General features: G+C 41.0%; 1 protein-coding gene and 1 pseudogene across 11 annotated transcripts in view; both read left to right on the top strand.

Moving 5' to 3' along the window:
- TENM4 (teneurin transmembrane protein 4) overlaps positions 1 to 16,384 on the top strand; it is a 2,292,082-nt gene that overhangs the window by 218,418 nt on the left and 2,057,280 nt on the right. The gene's annotated exons all lie outside the window — the stretch shown is intronic.
- Positions 4,280 to 10,665, top strand: LOC125640918 (taste receptor type 2 member 40-like; annotated as a pseudogene).

Here is a 16,384-nt window from a genome sequence, read left to right as displayed (position 1 = left end):
CTTCACAAAACATTTGCATTCTGATGAAACAACATGTTTCACTGAAATTTCATTTATGTGAATATGTTCCAAACAGCTCTACCCATTTATGTGAATTAGCTGCTCTGAAATGTGTAGGTTAAATCTAATTTGAGTTTCTCTTATTGTATATTTTTAATGGCTTAAGTTTTAAGTTGATTACCCAGTTGGGGAATGTGATTTAGGTAGCAGTAGATAGACTGACTTGAATGATTTTTTTAGAAAGTCCCTCTTTGCATTGAATTGATTGACCTTGTTGTGAACATATCGCTGTGCTGTCAGGAACTTGTTACTGATCGTGTGCTATGAGCAGCCGTGAGCTATTTTCAGTACCATACAGCTTCTGACGCTGTATATTCACATGAAGTTTCACACATAACATAAAAAGAAAAGGAGGACTTGTGGCACCTTAGAGACTAACACATTTATTTGAGCACAAGCTTTCGTGAGCTACAGCTCACATGGGGAAATAGTTTTACTTTGTGTAATGACCCGTCCACTCCCAGTCTTTATTCAAGCCTAAGTTAATTGTATCCAGTTTGCAAATTAATTCCAATTCAGCAGTCTCTCACTGGAGTCTGTTTTTAAAGTTTTTTTGTTGAAGAATTGCCACTTTTAGGTCTGTAATCGAGTGACCAGAGAGACTGAAGTGTTCTCCGACTGGTTTTTGGATGTTATAATTCTTGACGTCTGATTTGTGTCCATTGATTCTTTTACGTAGAGACTGTCCAGTTTGGCCAATGTACATGGCAGAGGGGCATTGAAAATTGGCCAAACTGGACAGTCTCTATGTAAAAGAATCAATGGATACAATTAACTTAGGCTTGAATAAAGTCTGGGAGTGGATGGGTCATTACACAAAGTAAAACTATTTCCCCATGTTTATTCCTCCCCCCATCCCCTCTCCCTCGCTGTTCCTCAGATGTTCTTGTCTACTGCTAGAAATGGCCCACCTTGATTATCACTACAAAAGGTTTTCTCTCCCCCACCCCCCCGCTCTCCTGCTGGTAATAGCTCACCTTACCTGATCATTCTCCTTACAGTGTGTATGGTAACACCCATTGTTTCATGTTCTCTGTGTATATAAATCTCCCCACTGTATTTTCCACTGAATGCATCCGATGAAGTGAGCTGTAGCTCACAAAAGCTTATGCTCAAATAAATTGGTTAGTCTCTAAGGTGCCACAAGTCCTCCTTTTCTTTTTGCGGATACAGACTAACACGGCTGCTACTCTGAAACACATAACCAGTTCTAGTGACTATGTTATGTGCTGGTGCTCAAATACATTATTCAGCAAAAGTTTCCCATTTTAATCGATTATGTGATTTGATTATTCAGTTTTAAGGTATTTGACCAGCTCTAATATTTGTAGGCTACATATTGTGTGTGCAGGAAACTACGTGGCTGCTGTATGGGGATTTGGGTGCCTTTTTCCCAGTCTCAGGTCTGTTATTGACTAGGCATATGGCCTTGGGGAAATCACTTTGCCCCCCATGTGCCTTTGATGCTTTGACACCTGGCCACAGCTCCTCTTCTAACTTTAGATGTCTTTTGGAATAAACCCTGATGCTTCTTCCTCCCCTCTGGTCTTTGGAGAGCTGGGGTCTATTGCCCCCCCGCCCCCCCCAAGTTCTACTGAGAGAATAGACCCACTGAAAGGGATATTTGGGGGAAGGAACAAAGCCCTGGTCTAGAGCTAGTAAAAAAAAAAAAATTAAAAGCCCATTTTTCCATTGGGAAAAGCAGATTTAATTAAATCAGAACATTTCATGGGAACATACTGATTTCATCAATAATTTTCATGAATATGTATTGGTATATTTCACTTTCATATGTTTGACATTATATAATAGTTAAAACAAAATGCTTCAACGAGGTTGTTCCAAAGTTTCTGAAATGAAATATATCAGAATTTTCATTTTTTGGAAAACTTGGAAATTTCAACTTTTTGTTCCAGTTTGGGATGAAATGAAATTTTGAAATGTCAGAATGTCCCATCGAACAGAAATTCTGTTTCTCTCACGTCAGGGCTGTTGTATTAATCTTGGCCGACTAGTGGGTCCAGAGTCAAAGACGTTAACAGGACTCTGTCACTGTGCACCATTAAATAGATTTAAACAGGGCTCTGGGGTTGGTATACAAAGCCCTCAGCCTGCTTAGTTCCATGGCAAACGCACCAGTACAGATTTTTAAACCTTTTTTATTGAAGATACAGAAAAGCAAAAAGTTAAAAAAGCATTTGAAATGAAAAGTAATAAATAAACTTTCATTTTAGCTATATCACTAGTTCCCTTTCTCTTTGTCTGTAGAGACTCTTTAGAAGAAAATAAAACTTAATAGGTAGTAAGAAAGATGGTATTAACTGTTCTTTTGGGAGAAAAAATAAAAAGTTAGTTGGGATAAGCTGGAGCTGCTGTTGTTGTCATTGCTGGTGCTGAAGTCTGATCCAGTTTCCGAGAAGGCAAAACAAAACACACAAGGGGAGAGAAAAGCAAAGCAAAGACAGAAAATGCAGCATTTGTCCCTTGTCTTACTTGCAGCCTTGTTGCTGGAAAACAGAGGCACAGCACATGGTCCTGTTTGCCACAGTTGCACAATTAGCCACAGTCTTTGGCTGATATTGGGAGTTAGCTCGACAACTTGAGCGGCCACCACGGAACACCAATTTCTCTGGCTGGCCACAGATCTATTTTGACTGGGTGCTGCAAGAAGAATTGCCCCCTCCAAATAAAATGTGCACTTCATTGTGCAATAGGCAAGGACCCTTGTCCTATATGACACTTTAGATCTCAATAAGGCAGCAGTGATACTGCACTCCAAGCTTGCTGTCCAAGCCTCAGGCTCCCCACAAATCCTAGTCTCTCCCCCCTCCACACTCAGTCTCAGTCTCCTTGCCCAGCCAGTTTTCATCCCCCCCTCTCCTGCCCCTAATCCTTGTCCCCAGTCTCCTTGCCCAGCCAGTCCGTTTCCCCTCTCAGCTATTCATCCTGTCTGTCTCTTCCCGGACCATACCACTGGCTCTCGGTCCTGTCTCCCTTCCTGGGTGCCTCATCCGATCTCAGTCTCTCCCCTCGCCCTCTCCCCAGTTCTTGTCCCAATCTCTTTCCAAATTCTCTTTCCCTACCAGTCTCTTTAGCCAACCAGTCCCAGTCTGCGCTCCCCCTGCGGCTCCTACTCACAATTTCTTCCCCTCCGCACTCCAGCCCCAGCTTGCCCGCCCCTGACTCCTTGTCCCAGTCTACTTCTTTCCCTTCCACCCAGTCCAGCTTTGGTACCCGCTGCATTGTAAGCATAGCTCCCTCCCCTACATTGCCAATGCCCCAGCAGGGGGGTTGCTGAGAGCCCAGGCTTCCTGTTCTCAGTGCCCATATCTCCTTCCTACACCCTGGACCAAAGCAGCCATTACAGGGAACGTCCTTCAGAGTCCCCATAGCCCTGGGCTGGAGGGAGCATTCTCAGTTGGTCTGTGGGGATGGTGCATGGTCAGCTCTAGAAGCCATGAGAGGTTCACTCAGGTTCATCGTTGACAGAATCTTCTGAAATTTAGCTGTTAAATTCTAGTAATTCTCTACGGAGCAATGTGCAAGCTGTGATTTTTCAGAGGTTTATAACTTGGGCGGGTTTTTCCAGCGACAGCAAAAGGCACATCCTTAGCACACAGGCTACCTCACTGCTAAATCTCACATATCTGCTTCAAAGCAGGGGACACTAGACATTTCGAAGAAATGATTGCCAGAATTTTTTTAACATGGGAAAAACAATACAATTTCCCCTAGTCTCATTCTTGGACACAGCTGAACCATTTTGGCCAAGATGTTTCAGATACATTTAGCTCGAGGCAGACACTTGGAAGGGAACATTTCTGCCTAAATGGTTAAAAGTTAGCAAAAGTACAAGCAACTGAAAACAGGGTTTTATAATGAGAAGTGTCAGGCAACCTTAATAACAGGCTGTGCTACTTGCTCCACCTATAATAAAAGGTAGGGCAAAAGGCGGAGGGAAGAAGTGTAGCTGGCCAACTGTATTCAGCCTTTTGGAAGAGAATATGCAAATACTCTATGTGTGAGTCAGATGTAGACTGAGGAATTAAATCCTTCCAAAATTTGTATCCTCAGGAACAATGCCGGAAAGTATCATGTTCAGGTATTTTCCTGCTCCTAGATAAAAGGCAGAAGGACAGTGTCAACTAGCTATCAGTGAATTGGTGCTGCCACGAAACCTGTAGAAAGGAAGTAGGCATTGGTGAATGTGAGAGGGAAGATGTTGACTCCACTTCTAATAATCATTCTAATTGTTTTAGCGATTGAAATCATTGTTGGATTGTGGGAAATCTGTTTATTGCAGTGATTAATTGTATTGACTGGATCAGAAGGAGGAAACTGTCCCCCTGTGACATGATCCTTGTCTCTCTGAGTATATTGAGATTTCTCTTGTATGTGATGATGATATCGTACATCCACTCTCTCTTGTCTCCAGAGAGAGAGAAGTTTGGTCATACAAATAAAATGCTCACTTTCCTGTGGACGTATTTAACCATTGCTAGTCTCTGGTTTGCCACGTGGCTCAGCATCTTTTACTTTGTGAATACTGCTAACTTCTCCAAACCACTCTTCCTGCAAATGAAGCTGAGAATCTCTGGGATGGTTCCATGGCTGCTTGTGGGGCCAGTGCTGGTCTCCTCTGTCACCTCGCTCCCTTACATCTCGGTTGATCATAGCCATTATCACTGCAAATCAATTTGGAATCTATCAGAGAACATCACTCTCAGAGAGATTAATGGGGTTGTGACAGAACTCCATATCCAGCTTTTGTATTTGTTGGGATGTTTCTTTCCCCTTATTATATTTTTGGTGTCATCCATCCTGCTGCTGATCTGTCTGAGGAGACACACCAGGCAGATGAGATGTAATGCCTACAGCTTCATGGATCCCAGGACAGATGCTCATGTAAATACGATTCAAGCTCTGCTCTCCCTCCTTGTCCTCTATGTTTCTGGTTTTGAATCTGTGGTCCTGATGACATTGCCTATCTGTCTAGCTGGTAGCCTCTGGATACCTTCAATCTCTTTACTGATTGATTACTGGTTGCTGGATATTCTTTACTGGTTGCTGGATATTCTTCAGTGCACTCCATTATCTTGATTCTAATGAATTCTAAACTGAAACTGGCATCAGTGAGGAATCTTCACTGTATAAAATGCTGTCTGAGAGAAGGGACCTCTTAAACCATATCAGAAGATCACAGATGTAGATAACCCCTGTAGGAGACAGTTGGAGTCAATACTTGTTTCTCTACACTGCTTTCCCTTCTCCATCCTACTGCTGAATAAATAAATATTTTACTGGAGTAGCTACTATGGCCCCTGTGCCCTTGAAATATCTATGAGATAGAAAAGAAATGTGAAATTCTCTAATCATTCTTTTCTCCTTCCATGATCACAAGTGGAGTCCACCATCACAAGAGGAATCCATTACAGCTTGGAGTTCGAGCTCAACAGGAGTCCTGTCCATGACTAGAGTTCCGAGGTCCTATATTACTACAAACAGTTAATAATAGGGCTATAGACTAGTTGCTTACAGATAGCCATCTTTATTGTTAATAAGAGTCTCAGAGTTTGTTACTTGAAGGACCAGTGGGAATGAATTGAAAGGAGGCTACACACCCTGAAGTTCAGAGGAGATTAGGTGACAAACTATGAACTTTTTTCAGAGTGATAGCCATGTTAGTCTGTATCAGCAAAAAAACCAAGGAGCACTTGTGGTACCTTAGAGACTAACACATTTATCTGGGCATAAGCTTATGTGGGCTAAAACCCACTTCATCGGATGCATGCAGTGGAAAATACAGTAGGAAGATATATATACACAGAGAACATGAAAAAATGGGTGTTGCCATACCAACTGTAACGAGACCAATCAATTAAGGTGGGCTATTATCAGCAGGAGAAAAAAACCTTTTGTAGTGATATGATAATCAGGGTGGCCCATTTCAAACAGTTGACAAGAAGGTGTGAGTAACAGTAGGGGGAAAATTTGCATGGGGAAATAGTTTTTACTTTGTGTCATTTACTTTGGGTCATTATGCAAAGTAAAAGCTTTTTCCCTATGCTGTTTTCCCCCTACTGTTCCTCACACCTTCTTGTCAACTGTTTGACATGGGCCATCCTGATTATCATATCACTACAAAAGGTTTTTTTTTTCCTGCTGATAATAGCCCACCTTAATTGATTGGTCTTGTTACAGTTGGTATGGCAACACCCATTTTTTCATGTTCTCTGTGTATATATATCTTCCTACTGTATTTTCCACTGCATGCATCCAATGAAGTGGGTTTTAGCCCACAAAAGCTTATGCCCAAATAAATTTGTTAAACTATGGACTGTGCATATTACTGGAACAATCTTCCGTGCTCCTTACATCTCTGGCAGTTATGATGGACTTGAAATGGAGAGGAGTGGTGAGAGATGATGGGGAACAAACCTGCATGCTTCATTGAACCTGGTATCGAATACCATAACTTTGCAGCAGGATCAAACAACAAAATAAAGTTTAGAATAATATGAAATCCAGCTAGGACAAGATATACCTGGCCTTTTACATGCACACTGTACACTCTCCAGGGTGAGCGGTTAGCTGAAAGTAATAGCGAGGACAGAGATTTTTCACTCTGCTAATTGTCATTGAATACTATAACAAAATTGGAAATTGAGCTGGGTGTGCATGCATTTTGATGATAAATCCATGTCCGAGGCTTAAGAAGTAAGTAGTTGATTAAAGTTACTCTCCCATATAGTAATTTATTTTATACTTTTAATGGCTTATTATCTGTAGGTTGATTGCCTAGGTTGTGAATGTGGTGTAAGTAGATATAGACAGGCGGACTTTTTAATGGTTTTCTTCAAAATCTCCCTCTTTTATTTGAATTGATTGAATTAATTATGATCCTATCAAAGTATATGCCAGTATGGTGACAACGTATTGCTTGCTGTAAGCAGCTCTGAACTAGGTGGCTATTCAAATACACGTTTTCATACTCTGCCACCACTAGTTTGTTTAATATTGTTCATACAAAGACATAATATTTAAAAGTTGCCATGTTTCATTGAGTGATTTAGGATTCAATTAAATGGTTAAGGTATGTGACAAGTTGCAATATACATATGCTGTGTGTAAGAAATAGTGTGCATATGACTGGAAACCAACTGATCTAGATCTAATCTGCATTCTAGTTCGTTGTCTTGCTTTGTTTTACAAAATTAAGTATCATTACCCACATTTTGTTGAGAAAGAAATTGTGGTCCATGTTAACATTAGTTTCCCCCTTGGAAAATATGGCTAATGCTACTTAACCTCCTTTATAAAATGCTCTGCTACCTCTAGGTGAAAAGCACTTTGTGAAATGCTAAATACGTTGATTTGCTTTTAGTTTTTTCTTGCACTCATTTTGAAGGAGCTTTAGATTTTTTTTTAATATTTGGGGATTCATATATGATGCTATTATGTAAACATTCAAATGGCCTCCTAACTGAGTTTTTGGAAGTGGATTGAACTATCACGCTGCAGAGTGTAATATCACATTATAAAAAACGAGCTTCTAGTGTTTTCGGTTGCTAAAATATAACCTCCAAAATATAAATTGATTGCAACTAGGTACATCTGCACTGCAGCTGGAGGTGTCATTTCTGGCTTGGATAGACATACACACACACTAGGTTTGATTGAGCTAGTGGGCTAAAATATAGAAGTGTAACCGTGGTGGCGCAGGATAGCTGGCTAAGTACGTACCTAGGGTCTTCGGCAGGATTGTACTCAGGTGGCTAGCCCAGGCTGCTGTCTGCATTGCCACAGGTTCACAGCTACATTTAGCTCACTAGCTTGATCAAAGCGAGTGTGACTATGTCTATCCAAGCTGGAAATTACACCTCCAACTCCAGTGTTAACTTGTCCTAGTGTTGTCTGCAGAAACAATACCTCTGAGGAAGGTGTTAATTTCTTGTTTACATCACAATAGAATTTTAATTATAAAGTCTACTTGTGTTAATCTAGATTAACTATTTCATTGCTGTTCATGTTAGCAGAAAAAATAAGTTAGGATGTAATGGCAATATTTGCACATGGGGCTGCGGAGTAGCTAGTGGCTGGCTGGGTTTCCAGGCTTCAGAACTGAGGATTTTTAAACTTTCTCCTCCTCTTATTTAAAGTCACCTCCACCTTGCCAAAAATGATGGACCAAAGAGTTGTATCACCACCACCCAATGACTTAGTGCCAAAGAACTTCCCATCTCTTTCTATGTGCCAAATACCTCAACTATCCCCTATCCACCCATCAAAATCTCTAGTTCCACCTCCCCATTTATTTCTGTGGAAGGAATTTAATGTCAACATTCATGAACACAAGGGGATTCCATATTAGATTAAATTAGATGGGGCTCGGGGTGGGAAAATGGGGGGAGATTACTCCATAAATCCATGATTCTTGCCACATTAGTTATGTCTAAGGCACTGCATAGGCTAACAGGCCCTGGCCTATTGCACAATGCTGCACACATATACCTCACTACGGGCCTCATTGCAGCACCCAGCCAAAGGGAGAGCGGTCTTCCTCTCTCCAAAATACAGAGGAACTCCATTGAGGCTGATTCAGATTTTGGACAGATGAAGATTCGGTATGTGATATGATTCCCTGGCACCAGGCTGAGGATTGGAGAATTCACATGGTGGTAGAACCCCTGGCTGGCCCCTGCTCTGTCCTCTTTGCATTACTCTGAAGATATCCTCCCCTACTAAAGCCTTCATGGCAGTTATAATGGTTTGGTGATAATTGTTAGCCATTCAGGGTGATAGAAATGGACAGGAAACAGATATATTCGAAAGGTATATACATTAAAATGTGGTTAGAATACTTTTTCTCTCTTCAACTTTTCCTTTGTTCCCTTTACTGTATTATATTTTTTTCAGTCTATTTTTTGCCAGATTAAACTTTCTGTTTTCTTATTACAATGGTGTGAACAAAACTTGCCGAGAACTTTTCAGAGACACAGATCACCAGCTACCCTACTTGAAAGCAATGAGAGCTGTGGGCACTCAGCCACTTAAAATTCAGGCCAGGAACTTTTCTGTTTCATATTCTACTTCTGCTTAGTTATTCCTCCCTTTCAGCTTTCCCCCTTATTCCCCCACATAATTATATGCAACTCTTCATCTTATCCCCAAAGTTAGTTCTTTTCTTTCCCAGCTGTTCCCCATGGAGCTCTAATTTTTATTTTTTCTCTCCTGAGTTGGGATGAGGGAGCATCCTTCTCTCTCTCTTCCCCCTACCTCTGCCCTTGCACATCCTCCACATTCATAGACTTTCTCCAACATTTCCCCTCTCCCACAGTATAAGGTACATTCAGAACCATAGCCACAGAGGTCTCACCACTCTAAGTAGGAATATCAATGGTAGGGTAAACCATGGTGAGTAGCAGCTGACCATCTGTCCGCCAACCTGTCGAAGAAAATATGTTGATACCAGATGTGTGAGTAGGATGTGGATTCCAGAATTAAACCATTCTGAGATTTGCATCCCAAATATCAGCACTGGCAAAATGCTTCCCATGGTCACTTTCAGATCATAGATAAAAGGCAGGCAGGCTGTGCATGCAGCTAGCTGAATACCAACTGACCCCAGAGGAGATTTATTCTGGAACTCCGCAAGAGGCAGGCAGTGGTGACTCAGAGTAGAAAAATTTTGCCTCTGTTTAGCATTCCACTAATTATTTTAATAATTTTGGTCATTGGAGGGTTTGTTGGAAACGGATTTATTGCAGTCATTAATTGCCTTGACTGGATCAAAAGTAGAAAAATCTCTTCCTCTTATATGATCCTGATCCCTCTGAACACATCAAGATTTGTGTTGCAGGGGAAGTTAACAGCGCATATCCAGTCTCTACTTTCCAAATATACTCAAACTGGCTCCTCTGTATACAGCATATGTTATCCTACGGATGTTTGTAAACCATGCCAGTCTCTGGTTTGCCACCTGCCTCAGCGTCTTGTACTGCATGAAGATCATCAGTTTCACCCAACTGCTCTTACTGTGAATGAAGCAGAGAATCTATGGGATGGTTCCATGGCTGCTCCTGGGGTCGTTGCTGGTTTCTTCTGTCACCTCTATCCCATTGTTGTGGACTCTGTGTGCAATTCAGCACTGCAACTCAACAGGGGATCATCTAGAGAACAACTCTGTGACAGACATTAATTGGCATAGCCCAGATCTCTTTTTTTTTTCTGTACATTGTAGGGAGTTTCTTTCCTCTTACAATATCTTTGGTGTCTTCAATCCTGTTAATTACTTCTCTATGGAGTCACACCAAGGAGATGCAACAAAATATAACCAGCTTCAGGGATCCCAAGACAGGTGCTTATATAAATGCCATAAAAGCATTGATCTCTTTCCTTATCCTCTATGTTTCCAGTTTTGCTGCTCAAACTCTATTATTACTGCTTAACAAGGTAGATAACTACATCTGGACTTTTGAAATCTGTGCAATAATGGTTTCTGCATATGCTTCGGTACACTCCATTCTCTTGATTTTAATTAATTCCAAACTAAAAGTGAGGATTCTCCAATGTACAAAGTGCCATCTGAGAAAAGAGACTTCTTAAACCATATCATGAGACCCCAGAGGGATGCCATCCCTCCTGAAATAGAACTGGAATCAAGCCTGATCCCTCTTTTCTCAACATTTATTCCTTTTCCATCCCATCCCTCAATTAAAAATGATTTCCCTCTTTTAGGTATTAATATGACTGGCACTCTTTACAACCTCAGAATATTGGCAGAGATTGAAATTTTATTTCCATCACTTTTCTCCATAAGCACATCACAAGAGGAATCCTTTTGAATTGGTCATCCATGTGGGGACAAATGATCTCTGTAAGCACGGAGAAGAGTATTTGAGCTTGTGGTTTCTAAAGACCGGTGGGAATAAATTGAAAGGAAGCCAAACATTAACATTCTGGGCAGCTGAAGTGACAAAGCATGGACAGGATGCAGCGTTGGCACAATCTTACAGTTTAGTGGCGTTTGAATCAGACAATAAAAGTATATGCACAGCTGAAGGTGGGGGGAGAAAAGCACAGTCAAAACTTACACAGGGATCAGTGAATCTGGCATCAAACGTCATCTCATTGCTGCAAGACCTGAGACCCAAGAAAGATTAGATTTGGAGGAAACGCCTGTATTCAGACATAACTGTCTCAGTATGTACACAGGGTGTGTTTCCCAGCTTGATGATTCAGCTAAAAGTAATACAATGGAGAAAACTAGGCATGTGAAAATGTGCAGTTGAATTGTGTTTGTAGATAATAACCTGAACAGCGTTTGTATGCATTAAGCCTCTGATATGCATTGAGCAATTTCGGGATTTAAATAGATGATTCAAATTCACCCTCTTGTACAGGATATACGTTATAATGGCTTGCTTTTTAGACGTTTATTGCCAAGGTGATGAATATGGTATAGCTAGATATAGGCACAAAGACTGACTTTCATGCTTGCTTTAGAAAATTCCTCTCCGGATTGAATTGTCAATGTTCTAATCTAGTTCCTGCATTGTCATGTGATTTGATAACTGGTTGCTTTTTGTGAGCAGTCTTGAGCTATTTCTATTACTGCAGCCTTCTATATTGTACATTCATATGCGGTTTTACATACAGCACAGCCATTAGAGCTGGTGGAATACTTTTGATCAGATACATAATTCAACAAATGTTCCAATGGTTCATCAAATAATGTGCTGACTTGTTCCGTTTTTAAGGTATTGGCCCAGCTCCCGTTTTCTCAGGCTATATGTTCTGTGTGCAGGAGTGTAGTTGGTTACAGGATTGTAAGTCTGCAGGGTCCCAGTCCTGAAATTGACTAGCAGCATGGTTTAGGGTAAATCACTTGCTCTTGTTGTGTCTGTTTCCATCTGTTAAAAATGGGGTTTTTACCCCTATTTGTAAAATGCTCCTAGATCACCAGCCAAAAATTGCTATATAAATGGTAAATATATCAGTTTGCTTTGATTTTTTTTCTTTTCTTTGTTTTTCATTGGTTTTGTCGAAGGAGCTTTTATAGGTAAATAAACATTTATTCAATATAATGAATGTGTAAATGACCACATACTTGCTTTTTGGTGGGTATGAGTAGGAAATTCATTGCATAATTTTCTGCAGAATCTAGGTTCATAATTTTTTAAATGATGATGTTTGCAATACTTAGAGTTGCAAAGTTAACTTGCAAAATGTGAGCTGAATGTGAAATGATATGGTGATATCTGCCCCAAAGTACAAAAACAATAGCTCTAAGACAAGTTAAGTTCTCTCTCTCTGTCATCTTGTTAGTCTTATCTCTGAAATCTACTAATAATAAATAATAAGTGGTTTACTGCTGATCAACTTAGCAGAAAAAATGTGTATGTGATTTTCAATCACTGCTGGATGTAATAGCAGGTATTGGTGCAGGGTGTACTGGGGAAACTAGTTGCTGTCAATATCTCTTAGGTTGGTAAACATGGGAAGAAAAACCTTCTCTTCAGTTTTAAAGTTCTCTACACTTTTGATGGGGGGAGAGTTTGGGGGTGCAGTACTGTGTAAGTCAGAGTTCCCACCACTAAATCTATGAGGATTTTCTGACAGACAGAGCCCCACCACCCAGGGCTGACAGCCAGAGCCCCGCCACCCTGCTCCAGCTCTCAGTGCCCCACAATGCACCACACTGACAGTGGTGCAAGCACTCCTGATGAGGATGCACACTGCTGACAGAAGGAGTTAGTGTGGACATACAACACTGATTCAATTACTGCAGTGACTGTACGTTGACATAATGTAAGTCACCTTAATTTTGTAGTGTAGACATACTTATAGAATCATAGAAATGTAGGGCTGGAACAGACCTTGAAGTCATCAAGTCCCCTGTGCTGAAGCAGGACCAAGTAAACCTAGATGCTCCCCAGCTGTTTGTCCAACCTGTCCTTGAAAACCTCCAATGATGGGGATTCCACAATCTCCTTTAGAAGGCTGTTTCAGAGTTTAATTACTCTGACAGTTAGAAAGTTTTTCCTCATATCTAACCTAAATCTCCCTTGCTGTAGATTACTTCTTGTGCTACCTTCAGTAGACATGGAGAACAATTGATCACCATCCTCTTTATAACATCCCTTAACATATTTGAGGACTTTTACCAGATCCTCCCTTAGTGTTCTTTTCTCAGAACTATACAGGCCCAGTTTTTTAACACTTCCTCACAGGTCAGGTTTTCTAAACCTTTCATCATTTTTGTTGCTCTCCTCTGGACTCTCTCTGATTTGTCCACATATTTCCTAAAATGTAACACCCAGAATTAGACATAATACTCCAGCTGAGGCCTGTGCCAAGTAGAGGGTCACAATTACCTCCCACGTCTAGACCTAGCCCAATGGAGAATTTCTATAGGGACTTTGCAAGTATGGCAAATGTGGTGAATCTGAGTGGCAAGATGTTGACTAAAGATGAGCTGCAATCGGAATTTCAATCCCACAGGGAATTTCCCATTTTTAAAAAAATGTTCCAGTTAGGAATGAAAGGTCAGAAATGCGATCTTTCCCAGGGAATGGAAATTGTCAAGAAATAATGCTTCCACCTCCCAAAACTCCTTGACTCTGCAGAAGCCTTCCAAGTGGGCTGCCCAAGAGTCTGGGGCTCTGGTTTTGTGGCAGCCTGCCTGGCTTCCACTGCAATCAACACATTCCTGTTGAACATTTCTGTTTCCACACATCACCGTTTTCCGGAGGGAAAAAAAGTTCTGCTGGAAAATTTCTGACTAGCTCTAATGCATTTCAGGGGATGTCTCTGAAATGGATCGAGTTTTCCTGCAACATCAGTTGTCCAGTGTGGAATATCAATTGGTTAGTGTAGAAAATGCTCATCTGCCTTTTGTCTATGAGTAGAAAGAAATTTGAAAATGATATACCTGAAAATGTTTTCTGTTGTCGTTCCTGGGGATGCAAATCTTGGAAGCATTTCATTATTCAGTCGACGTGCTGCTCAATGGTATTTGAATATTTTTTTTCACACCACTGTTTACAGATGCCCAGTTGCATTTTACCTATTCGCTCTAGAGAAAGTGATTGGGTGACCATCTGAATTCCAGGAAGGGGACAAGGGGTACTCCCATACAGTGGGAGAAGAAAAATGATTGGGGAGTGAATGGAACTAGTAATTAGAGTAGTAAGATGGGTAGGGAAGCCTTCCTTCCTTTGCTCTTCACATTTTGGGATAATAAAGAAACAACAAGCCTAAATAGGACAGAGAAAATGGCAATATATATGTAGACCTCAGCTGTAAAGGTGGCAATACAGAGGATAAGGGAAAAGATCAGAGCTTTTATGGCCTATATATGAGCATCTACAGTAAGAGTCATGAACCTGGCTACACTTTTGTTACAGCCACCAGGTGTACCAAAGAGAGGTAATTAACATTATGGATGCCTCCAAAAATATCACAAGAGAAAAGGAAGACGCCATATCATACACAAAAGAAAGATATGGAAATCTGAGATGTCCCGGTTAATATCTGCTGCCCTGCTGTCTCTGCTGAGTTCAATAGGTAAGTTCTATAACTAACCCAGACAAAAGGGAGAGAGGTGACAGAGGGAACAGCACTAAAACCAGGAGCACAAGGAAACCATACTAGCAATTCTCAGCTTCAGTTGCAGAAAAACTAGCTAAGTGAAATTGACCATTTTCATACACCTGGAGACACTGAGCCACACGGTGAACCAGAGACCATCAGGGTTTGCAAACATCTGTGTGACAGCGGTTGTTTTATACATGAGACTATCTAAAAGTCTCTGGAGAGAATAGAGGTTAGATGATCATATAGCACGTGAGTGGCAAACTCAAAAGGTCTGATTTCCAGCTCCAAATTGAATCTGCTAATCCACCGTTGCCCTTTGAAGTCACAGGGATTACAAGGCAGTGCCCCTAAACCTCTCAGGTTTGCTTTGCTTCTGGATCACTTTCCGGTCAGTTCACTGTGTGGTAGTCGTGATTTGTTTGCAGAGCTCTCCAATCAGGAAATACCAAGAAGCAGTGGTGTAAGTGAGAGCTTATTGCAGAATCCTCTTCTGACTTGTACTGTGCATTTGGGTGTGTGGGCAAGGATCCAGAGCATGACCAGAGATGGAAAATGGCATACATTAGCCTCTGAAGAGGATAAAAGGGACCCAAGATGTCTGGGTTCAGTGTCAATCTCAGTCACAGTCTTCCGCTGTTTCCTTGGGCAAGTCACTTGGAGCCAGCCTTTAAGAGGTATTTAGGCACCTAAATGTACAGATAGGTGCCTAGTGAGATTTTCACTGGCAGGTCGGTACCTAACTCCCATTGATGCTGTTGAAAATCCCATTAGGAGCCTATCTGCATCTTTAGGTGCCTAAATAGCTTTAAAAATATGTCCCTTAATCTCTCTGTGCCTCAACTCTCTGTGTGTAAAGTGGGGAAAATAATACTTCCCTCCTCTCAGGAGTGTTGAGGACAAATTGATAAATACTTGTCAGGGGCTCAGATAGTACAGAGATTGAGGAAATGTGTAGCCTAGATGGTAGCCTAGGGTTTGTCTTGGGAGAGTGGGCGGGGGGGAGGAATCATCAGGATCAGAATGGGGAAGACAGTACCTCATTGATTACACTTGATTCACATGTTCAAGGTTTTTTTCATGACCCTGGAGCTGAAAACATAACCTTTTAAATATGACAGCTGAGACACTCAAACATCAGTTTCATGTCAAAAGTATTCAGCAATGAACATAATGACAGATGATGAATATCGGTAAAATTGCCAATTTTACTAACACAAAAATTTAAAGACGGCCTAATCTTTACATGCTCTCAACATCAACAAATGAGCAAATGTTCTAATTGCAACAGTCAGTGTGAGGGGTATGGAGAAAGGGGAGACAGGCAGATAAAATAAAATATAAACTAATAATAAATGAATAAACTGTAAATTCTTAAATTCTTCACTCAGGCCATGATCCTGCTAATACTGAAATCCGTGCTTAACTTTACACATAGGAGTAGTACCAGTGAAGTCAAGTTTGAGAATGAGAGATTATTCATAGGTAAGGAAGAGGTTTACTTTGAGTTATGGAATAAAGACACATTGACCTTCCTCAACTTCCCCTCAAGCTGTCCATTATCATTACCCTTTTCTTGTAAGCATGACAGATGAAATGGATCTCCAAGAGGGATTTAAGAGAGGTATAGTTAGGTGCTTTACAGATCAGTTCAGGGAGGGCTTTTTATAAGGGTCAGTTCAGGAAGGACACATACTTACAGTAAAACTCATGGGCACTTAGTATCAGC

This window comes from Caretta caretta, chromosome 1, assembly GCF_965140235.1.
Source record: "Caretta caretta isolate rCarCar2 chromosome 1, rCarCar1.hap1, whole genome shotgun sequence".
NCBI classification, from domain to species: Eukaryota; Metazoa; Chordata; order Testudines; family Cheloniidae; genus Caretta; species Caretta caretta.
The sequence above is the reverse complement of the archived record's forward strand: the minus strand, read 5'-3'. Positions and strand labels throughout refer to the sequence as shown.